This window comes from Pongo abelii, chromosome 17 (assembly GCF_028885655.2).
Source record: "Pongo abelii isolate AG06213 chromosome 17, NHGRI_mPonAbe1-v2.0_pri, whole genome shotgun sequence".
Taxonomy (NCBI): domain Eukaryota; kingdom Metazoa; phylum Chordata; class Mammalia; order Primates; family Hominidae; genus Pongo; species Pongo abelii.
Genome location: NC_072002.2, coordinates 82,810,399 through 82,819,938, shown reverse-complemented (window position 1 = coordinate 82,819,938; position 9,540 = coordinate 82,810,399). Strand labels below are relative to the sequence as shown.

General features: G+C 36.1%; 1 pseudogene; it reads left to right on the top strand.

Annotated features, from left to right (window-relative positions):
• The first annotated feature begins 626 nt into the window (after positions 1–626).
• LOC129051655 (myotubularin-related protein 14-like) lies at positions 627–1,837 on the top strand (annotated as a pseudogene).
• The last annotated feature ends 7,703 nt before the right edge of the window (positions 1,838–9,540 follow it).

The following is a 9,540-nucleotide window of genomic DNA, read 5'->3' as shown; positions in this document are numbered from 1 at the left end:
TTGTAGCATTTCTGTGACCAGATGAACAGAATATTTTATAAATATCTGTATTTCTCTTCGTATTCCAAGACTTATGACTAATCACTTTTACTCAAGTCAGTGACCACCATCAGTCACCTGGTTTCTTCCTACTTCTCTGATTACTTCCTTTATCTCTTTTCAAGATTCCCATTCTCAGCATGCCAAATAAATGCGAACATTTACAAAGTTTGGCTTTGGTTCTCATTCTCTTTCCTGAGGCTACCATTTCATCCCATAGTTTAAATAACTATCTTCATGCTGAAGACTACTTGATACCTAGCCAAAGGCAATATTGCTCTGCTAAGTGTCAAATTTTCCCACCAATAACCCAAATGGAATAATGATAATAATCTCATAATTGACAAGTCCTGCTTTGAATTCTTCATCTCATCACTATGGAACTGAAGGTCTTGGATACATACCAATAGATCAAATGGACACTTTGAGAACACTGTGCAAATGAGCAAGTTGCAAAACCTCATCAAGTGCAGCAAGATGGTCAGGTGTAGAGAACAGTCTGTCTGCCCAGTAATCCTATTCAAGGGCCAGAAAACTTGGCAGGTCAGCCTCTGGCTGAATGGAGGCAGCTGCATGAATCCACTGGCTACAGCTATATTTTTTTAGAGGGTGCCTGTGCTCCCTGGACAGATGCAGGGGACTTCACGGAAGAGGAATTTGCGCTCTGAAGTGTCCATACACATCTATTTCGGAAGTTAGAGGCTGTGACATCAAGCTGCTTCAATACCTATCAGTCAAATACATCTGTGACCTGATGGCAGAGAATAAGAAAGTAAAGCTTGGCTTGAATGTGACCTCCTCTGAGAAGGTGGACAAAGCCCAGTGCTGTGCCAACTTCACTCTGCTCTGCATCCTGTGTTCGGGCAGTGAATTTCGCAAGGAATATAAGGATTGAATTACATGGCTGAAAGGCAAATTTTTAACTGGAAGCAGGATTATATCAAGGTCCCATTGAGCACACCTGACTCATAGACTCACTCTCTGAACATTAACTGGAGCCAGTATCAGTGGTGGGACCTGCTGCATCAAACACAAAACTACCCCAAACTGTTGGTTTCCGTAGTTAACAGCAACTATGAGAGCAAACTGCTGGTATATCAGTCTGGGATCACATCCCTCTTTTCTACACCTTTCTTTGTGGGCTGATGGGCTCATCCACACATCCCTAAAGCCTGCTGAGATCCTTCACCTACCCACAGCCTATTCCTAGTTCCTCTTTGGGCACATGATGGTAGATTGGGTAAGCAAAGGATGGGAGATTTTTTCCACTTCAGTTTTTGAAGCTTATCATTTCCTAGGAGTTCTCTGCCCTGAAGACACACAGGTGAGAGTTTGTCAGGCTGGGATGCAGGCTTCACCAAGGAGGATATCTGTATGCTGAGACGAAGGGATCCCAGCCTTGGCAGGGACTTTTCTCCCTGGTCGTGGAGAGCCCTCAGTCTTCATTGAGAGCGTCACCTATGAGGTTGTGGAGCTATTCCTAGAAGGATCACAGACTCAGGCAGCTTGGAGAAGTCACTTGTCCTCTCCACAAAGTATACTCTGGAATTGACTGCAGCCCTCGGAGCATGACCTACCTTCTCAACAGATGCTGGCAAAAGCCAGCGTCTTCAAGCTCCTCATTCTTGAGCCATTGCAACAACTTTTTCAGAATGGGTAGTGGCCCCCTGGAAGTCTCCAAACCCAGACTTGCAGCCCTGAATTATGGGGCGGCTCAGCTGCAAGAGTGCACTGAGCTTTACTGGCCACATACAGCAGCACAGCTCCCTGTCCCTCTGATGCCATTGGGACCTGCTGATGCCATTGGACCTGGTGAAGCAGCTAGTCCAAGATAGTTTTCTGCTCCTTGCTCAAAGAGGCCCTGAACTGACTGAAAGCCATGCCTAGCCAAGGGGTATTTCAAGGTCAGGAGAAATTGCTTCAATTCTCCTTCTCCATCATACATCTGGCTGCCCCCAAACTGATCAGGACCAAGGACAGGATTGCCCAACCCACAGCCTCCTACTGGTAATGGCGGTCCCCTTTTGTCACTGCCTCCCACCCACCCCAATCTTTGCCAGGATTCCCCAACTCTCCAAACTGTGTGAGGTTTCCCGTGGCCCTGTGGAGGGCATCACTTCACGAAAGATACTTTTCAGCACTAAGTGAAACAACCTATCAACCCAAGAAAAGACATGGCAGAATTTTGAGTGCATATTACTAACAGAAGTAAGCCTATATGAAAAGGCTATAGACTGTACAATTCCAACTACGTGAGATTCTGAAAAGGGTAAAATTATTGAGACAGTAAAAAGATCAGTGGTTGCCAGAAGCTGAAGGGGGAAAGGCAAAGGGAGAATGAACAGGCCCAGCACAGAGGATTTTTAAGGCAGTGAAACTATTCAGTATGACATTATAATAGTGCATATTTATTATGATACATTTGTCTAACGCCATGGCATTATAACACTCTAAGGTGACCTATGAACTTTGAGTCCTTTTGATGTGAACTAATGAACCCTAAGGTAAACTATGAACTTTGGGTCCTTTTTATGTGCTAATATAGGTTCATCAATTATAACAAATGAATCATTCTAGTGAAAGGATGTTGATACTAGGAAAGGCTGATACTGTATATGGGGCAAGGAGTACATGGGAAATCTCTGTAACCATTACCTCAATTTTTGGTGAAACTAAAATTACTTTAAAAGGAAAAGTCTATTAAAAATGCAATATATTTCGATCAATATGGAAAAGAAATGGACAATGTGTGACAAAAATGACAGAAGTATTTAGCATCCTTCCCAGCAATATCACCTCTCAGAATCGAAAAGATACTTCATCATCAAATGTTTGAAGTAGATATGCATGATTTTATTTCTAATATGATATTAATTTCGATAGGAAAAAATATGGAAACAAGCTGAGTGCCTTATTATAGAGGACTGGCTGTATAAACTAGGGTACTAATACAGTTGAAGTATTATGGAGACATTAGAAAGAAATGAATGATGATCTCTATATATCAGTATTTAGAGATCTTCAGGATAAATTGCTAATGAGAAAAACAAGGTGCTGGATAGTGGACCTTGTTTGCTTTCTGTGTAAAAATGTGTGGAGAAAGTAAGCGTCTCTTTGTACATCTGTATTTGCAGAAGTAAGCGAAGAATTAATAAAGATAATACCTATATGGTGTTGGAGAAAATGGAGTGAGGAAGGAGAAGACTTAAGAGGATACACTACGGCCAAAGTTTTTATAAAGACTGAAGTATATTTCTAAAAAACTGATTTAAAGAAATAAAATATAAAAGATGTAGGTATAGTCTTATGAGTTTACTTGACTGAAGACAGAAGCTTGTTTTGTTCATTAACATAAAGCCTATAAGTTTATACTGAGGTCGAAAAAGAGAAACTTAGAAGAGCCTTTGTCACCATTTGAGGTGGCCATTAAAAAAACTTCTAAATTGAGAATTAAAAGGAAAATTAAAGCTTTTACCTTGTCTTTTCAGAGAACTACATTTCAATATAACCAAATAGGTCTAGATGATGAGGAAAAGTTTTGTTTTGTAGAAGATGGCTAGTTAGTGAGTATTGAAAGAATGATAGAATTAGAGTGTAATCATTTCACAAATGCTACACTAAAGAATTTATTTCCAACTAGTGTCAAAATAATTATGTGAATGATTGATGGAGGAATGGACATTTATAGTGTGAAATCCATGACTATCGAATGGAGGACTCAGAATGCCATAATCTTGATTAAATGATCAACATGAGCATTTTAGCTGGGGGCCTACGATAATATGCATTTTCTATTGGTTTTATAAAATATTATCATCAGTCAAATCCAGATTCAGGTAGAATGCTTCAAGGCAATAGGAAATTATCTCTCCAATTTACACTTCATCTAATTAAAGTGATAATTGGCTAGATGGATTGTCATTATTAAGATGATACTTAATAGCACCACTCTCCCCAACAATTACCTATTATTTTACTAATATCACATATAATTATTATTATTCTGCAGCTTGTTTCATATAATTTGTGTAAATCAAATTAAACACAGGTTATGGGGTGGTTGTGATCTCATTGAAACAAATATATTGACTCACTATAAAAGAAACCGCACATTCAATGACAAAAATTCATGAAAAGAAAGATCATAAAAAGTCAACGTAGAAGGGTAGTTTGTCTTCTTTTATGATTCACTGAAAAGATGAAGTGCAAAATGTAGTCTCTAAAGTTTATGTCATTACTTCTCTTTATCTACTCTCCTTTCTTTTGAAAGTCGACATGACATGTTCATATTTAGAAATCATCAGCTTTGTGTGGGTAGAGTTCTTGCAAGGTGTAAAAAACTAAAAGTGCTCTCTATAACAGCAGTGAGATGGAAAATCTGCTTAAATCAAGCCATTCTTACTCTTTTTTCTAAATTGAAATATTAGTGACTTACTGTAACCCATCCTTGACTCTATACCAAAATACTTTTTACCTTTAAAGAGATAAACTTGTTATATAAACACACTGCTATTAATTCAAAAAGACAAATACAGAATAAACTTTTTTTTTCTTTTTTTTTTTTTTTTTGAGAGGTAGTCTCGCTCTGTCACCCAGGCTGGAGTGCAGTGGCCGTGATCTCAACTCACTGCAAGCTCCGCCTCCAGGGTTCACGCCATTCTCCTACCTCAGCCTCTCGAGTAGCTGGGACTACAGGCGCCCGCCACCACACCGGGCTAATTTTTTGTATTTTTAGTAGAGACGGGGTTTCACCATGTTAGGCAGGATGGTCTCGATCTCCTGACCTCATGATCTGCCCGCCTTGGCCTCCCAAAGTGCTGGGATTACAGGTGTGAGCCACCGCGCCCAGCCCAGAATAAACTTTTAATAACATCATCAATTGTGTGTATTTGAGTTATTTTTAGTAAAATACAATGTGAGACATAGTATTTGATTGTTCAAACCTAACTGCATAAAAGATGTAAGTATAGTCTTTTGGGATTGTGCAACTCACATGATGGGCTTGCCTTATTCACACACATGAAACCTGTAAGGTACAGAATTAATCCCTAAGGCATGTTAATGTGCTTCTTTGACAATTCTTATTAACTATTACAAGATATTTAAATTGCAGATACCCTGCTGAGTGAATATTCAAAATGCACTTGACAGCCCTGCACCAGAATACCAGATGCTCCTTAATAGAACATTACTATGTTTTATTTCGTGACTTATAAAAGGTTGATTTTATTCCATAGTGCCCTGGCTTCAGAGAGAGAAAGGAGAGAGAAGAAAAGAAGGAAAGAAGGAAGGAAAGGAGAATAAAGGAGGGAAGGAAGGAAGGAAGGAAGGAAGGGAGGGAGGGAGGGAGGGAGGAAGTTAGTTCTTACATTTCAAGGGCTAATCATATGTCAGACATATTTGCATTCTTCTTCTCACTAACTGTTATTTGAACAAAGATCATGATTTTTTATCTCATCTTTTTTCCTAGCCATGGCCTTAATATATCTATTCCTGTGGTCCACTCTACTTTTCAATGTGGAAATTTCTGGTTTTTCAGAATTTGCATTACACTATTAAAATTATTTTAAGTTGCTAGAAATTAAGTATTTTTGTTTTCATTTTAATTAGTTTTAATATTAATTCATGAGGGTCTTTGCCTTCTGTATTAGTCCATTGAAGAAATGCCTGAGACTGGTAATTTATATGCTGCTATGCAGAAATACCCAAGACTGGTAATTTATAAAAGAAAGAGGTTTAATTGACTTGCAGTTCTGCAAGGCTGAGGAAGTCTCAGGAAACTTACAATCATGGCAGAAGGGGAAGCAAATAGAACCTTCTTCATATGGTGGCAGCAAGGAAAAGTATCAGAGCAGAGTGAAGGGGGAAGCCCTTTCTAAAACCTTCAGATCTCATGAGAACTTACTCACTATCAGGAGAATAGCATGGGGGAAACTGACCCCATGATTCAATTGCCTCCCATGGGATCCCTCCCACCACATGTGGGGATTATGGGAACTACAATTCAAGATGAGATTTGGGTGGGGACACAGCCAAATCATATCTCCTTCAGTCTTTCAAAATAACTGTACTTCTTTTTGTTTGGCCAAGATTGTTGCAACTTTCTTCGTTTGGAATGGGGACTCTACAGCTTTTCAATACAATGTATCTCTTTTGCTAATAACTAATTTTGTGTTAAAATCTATATAATATAAAAGATTCCTCTAAACCATTATAAAATATATAATTCAGTGGCATCGGCCACACTCACAACGTTTATCCATTCATCTGTTGATGGACACTTGGGTTGTTTCCACCAATTGCCTGTTGTGAATAATGCGGTCATAAATTTTGGCATAAAAGTATCCAGTTTCTGTTTTCAATTATACAGGATATGTACATAGGCATCGACTTTGCTGGATCACAGGATAATTCTGTTTTTAGATTTTTGAGGAATTACCAAACTGCTTTCACGATGGGTGCATCATGTCACATTTTCACTAGCAGTGTATGAAGGTACCAATTTCTCCATATCATCACTGTTTGCTATTGTCTGCCTTTTTTATTATATCCATCTTAGTAGATGTGAAGTTGTATTGCACTGTGGTTATGATTCGCATTATCCTAATGTCAAGTATCTTTTCACGTGCTTCTTGACCATTTGTATATCTTCTTTGATAAATGTCAATTCAAATCTTTGTCTATTTTCATTTTTTGTCTTTTTGTTTTTGAATTTTAGCAATTATTATTGTATTCTGGATATTAAACCACTATCAGATATATAATTTGCAAATATTTTCTCCTATTCCATAAGTTGTGGTTTTACATTCTTGATAATGTCCTTTTATATATAAATGTTTTAAATATTGGCTATTTATTTCTTTTTCTGTTTCTTGTACTTTTGGTGTCACTTTTAAGAATCCATTACAAAATCCAGTTTCATGAAGATGTAAGTCTATGTTATTTTCTGAGAGTTATAAGGATTTAGCACTTACATTTAGTATTGATCCATTTTGTATTAATTTTTGTATATGATGTGTAACAGGGTTCCAACTTCATACTTTTGTTTGTGAAAATCCAGTTGCCACAGCACCATTTATTGAAGACATGTTTTCTTTCCTCATTGGAAGGACTTGTCACCCTTATCAAAAGTCAATTGGCCATAAACATACACGTTTGCTTCTTGACTTTCAATTCTATTCATTGGTTTATCTGTCTATCTTTATGCCAGTTCCACATTGTTTTAATTATTGTTACTTGGTAGTAAGTTTTGCAATTGGGAAGAATGAGTCATCTAAATCTGCTCTTTTTCATAATCGTTTTGACGATTGAGGCACCTTAAAAAGTCCACGCGAATGTGAACTCAATTTTTTCCAGTCCTACACAAGATAAAAATTATTGGAATTTTGGTAGAGATTGCATTGAACGTGCAAATCACTTCACTTTAGGTAGTATTGATATCTTAACAATGTTAAGTATTCCTAAACACAAACTCAAGGTGTCTTCTTTTTCAAGTCTTCTAAAAATTATTCTCAGCAATGTTTTGTAGTGTTTAGTATGCAAGTCTTCTATCTCCCCGGTTAAATGTATATATTGACATTTAATTCTTTAAGATGCTATTGTAAATGAAATTGCTTTCTTAATTTCTTATTTTGATTATTTATTGCAAATATATATAAATAAAACTGTTTTTCACATGCTGCTCTTATACCCTGAAATTTTGCTTAAATCATTTTTTATGACTAGTAACTACTTATAGAATCTTTAGGAGTCTATGTATAGAATCATGTCATCAATTAATACAATTTCACTTCATTTTAAATTTAGATGCCTTTTCTTTTTATTGTCTAAATACTGACTAGAAATTGCGGTTCAATGTTGAATAGCAATAGTAAAAGCAGACAACCTTCTGTGTTCGATCTTGAGAGAAAGCTTTCAGTGTTTCACCATTCAATGTATAATGTTAGCTGTTTTTATAGATGTTTTTTATTATGCCGATTAACCTCTCTTATGTTCTTAGTTTTCTGAGTGCTTTTACCATGAAATGACATTGGATTTTGTCAAATGACTTGTATGTGTCAATTCATATAAACATTTGGGTTTTTTTATTTGCTTTATTAATGTGGTACTAATTGATTTATTTTTATGTTTAACCACCCTTACATTTCTGAGACAAATCCCACTTATTATGGTCAATAATTCTACTATTATACTGTTGGATTCAGATTAGTAGTATTTTTTTGAGGATTTTCACACCTATATTTATGAGAGATGTTGGTCTGTAATTGTGTGTGTGTGTGTCTGCGTGTCTGTGTGTCTGTGTGTCTGTGTGATGTCTTCATCTGGTTTTAGTATCAAGATAATTTTGGCCTGATAGAATCAGTTTATAAGTGTTCCCTTCTCTTGTACTTTTTGGAAGAGCTTGAAAAGGACTTGTGTACATTTATCTTTAAATATTTAAATATTCTTTAAATGTATGTGTTAAGTATTACTTACATATCAAATATTAGCATTCACCAGTGTATATATCTGGTCCTGAACTTTTTTGTTGTTGGGAGGTTTTAGATTACTGATTTAATCTATTTACTTGGTTATAACTCTATTTAAACTTTCTATAGTTTCTTGTGTAAGTTGAGGACATTTTTGTGATTGGGAAATCTATCCATATCATGTAGGTTATATAATTTCTTAGAATAAAATCCCTTATAGTATGCTCTTATAATCATCTTTATTTTTGTCAGGTCAGTGGTAATGTCATAATGTCTCCACTTTTATTTGTGGTTTTAGCTATTTGTATATTCTTTCTCTGCGAGTTTAGCTAACAGTTTGTCAAACTAGTTTTTCTCAAGAAATAGTCTTTGCAAATGAGTTATGAAGCAAATAAAAGAATTGGGGGAACTTTAAATGCATATTGTTAATGAAAGAAGCCAATATTAAAAGGGTACACACCATAGGATTCCAACTGTATAACATTCTGGAAGAAGTAAAACTGTAGAGGCAACAAAAAGATAGTGGCTAAATAGTATTTGGTTGGGGAAGAGATGAATAAGTGCAGCACAGGATATTTGTAAGGTGTGAATTTGTTCCGTATAACACTGTAATGGTGGATACATGTCATACATCAGAACCCATAGAATAAATACAAGGCATGAGCCCTAATTGAAACTGTGGACTTTGCTTAATAATAATTTATCAGTATTGGCTCACCAATCCTAACATTTTTGACATACTAATGCAATACATTAATAATATGAGAAATTTGCTTGAGGAAAGGGTATATTTGGAAACACTCTGTATTTCATGCTCAATTTTTGTGTAAATCTAAGACAGCTCTAAGAAATAGTCTATCTATTAAAAGAAAAAGGCACCACTTACTTTTAATCTTAAAATTAAAAAAAAAGAAATAAGGCAGTTTAAGGATCTAAGAAAAATATTTATTAAATGCTTAATAAGTGGTATATGATTAAAAATTTTGGCCTGGCTGCAAACAGACCAACTTTCCAATTAGCTTTAGAACATAAG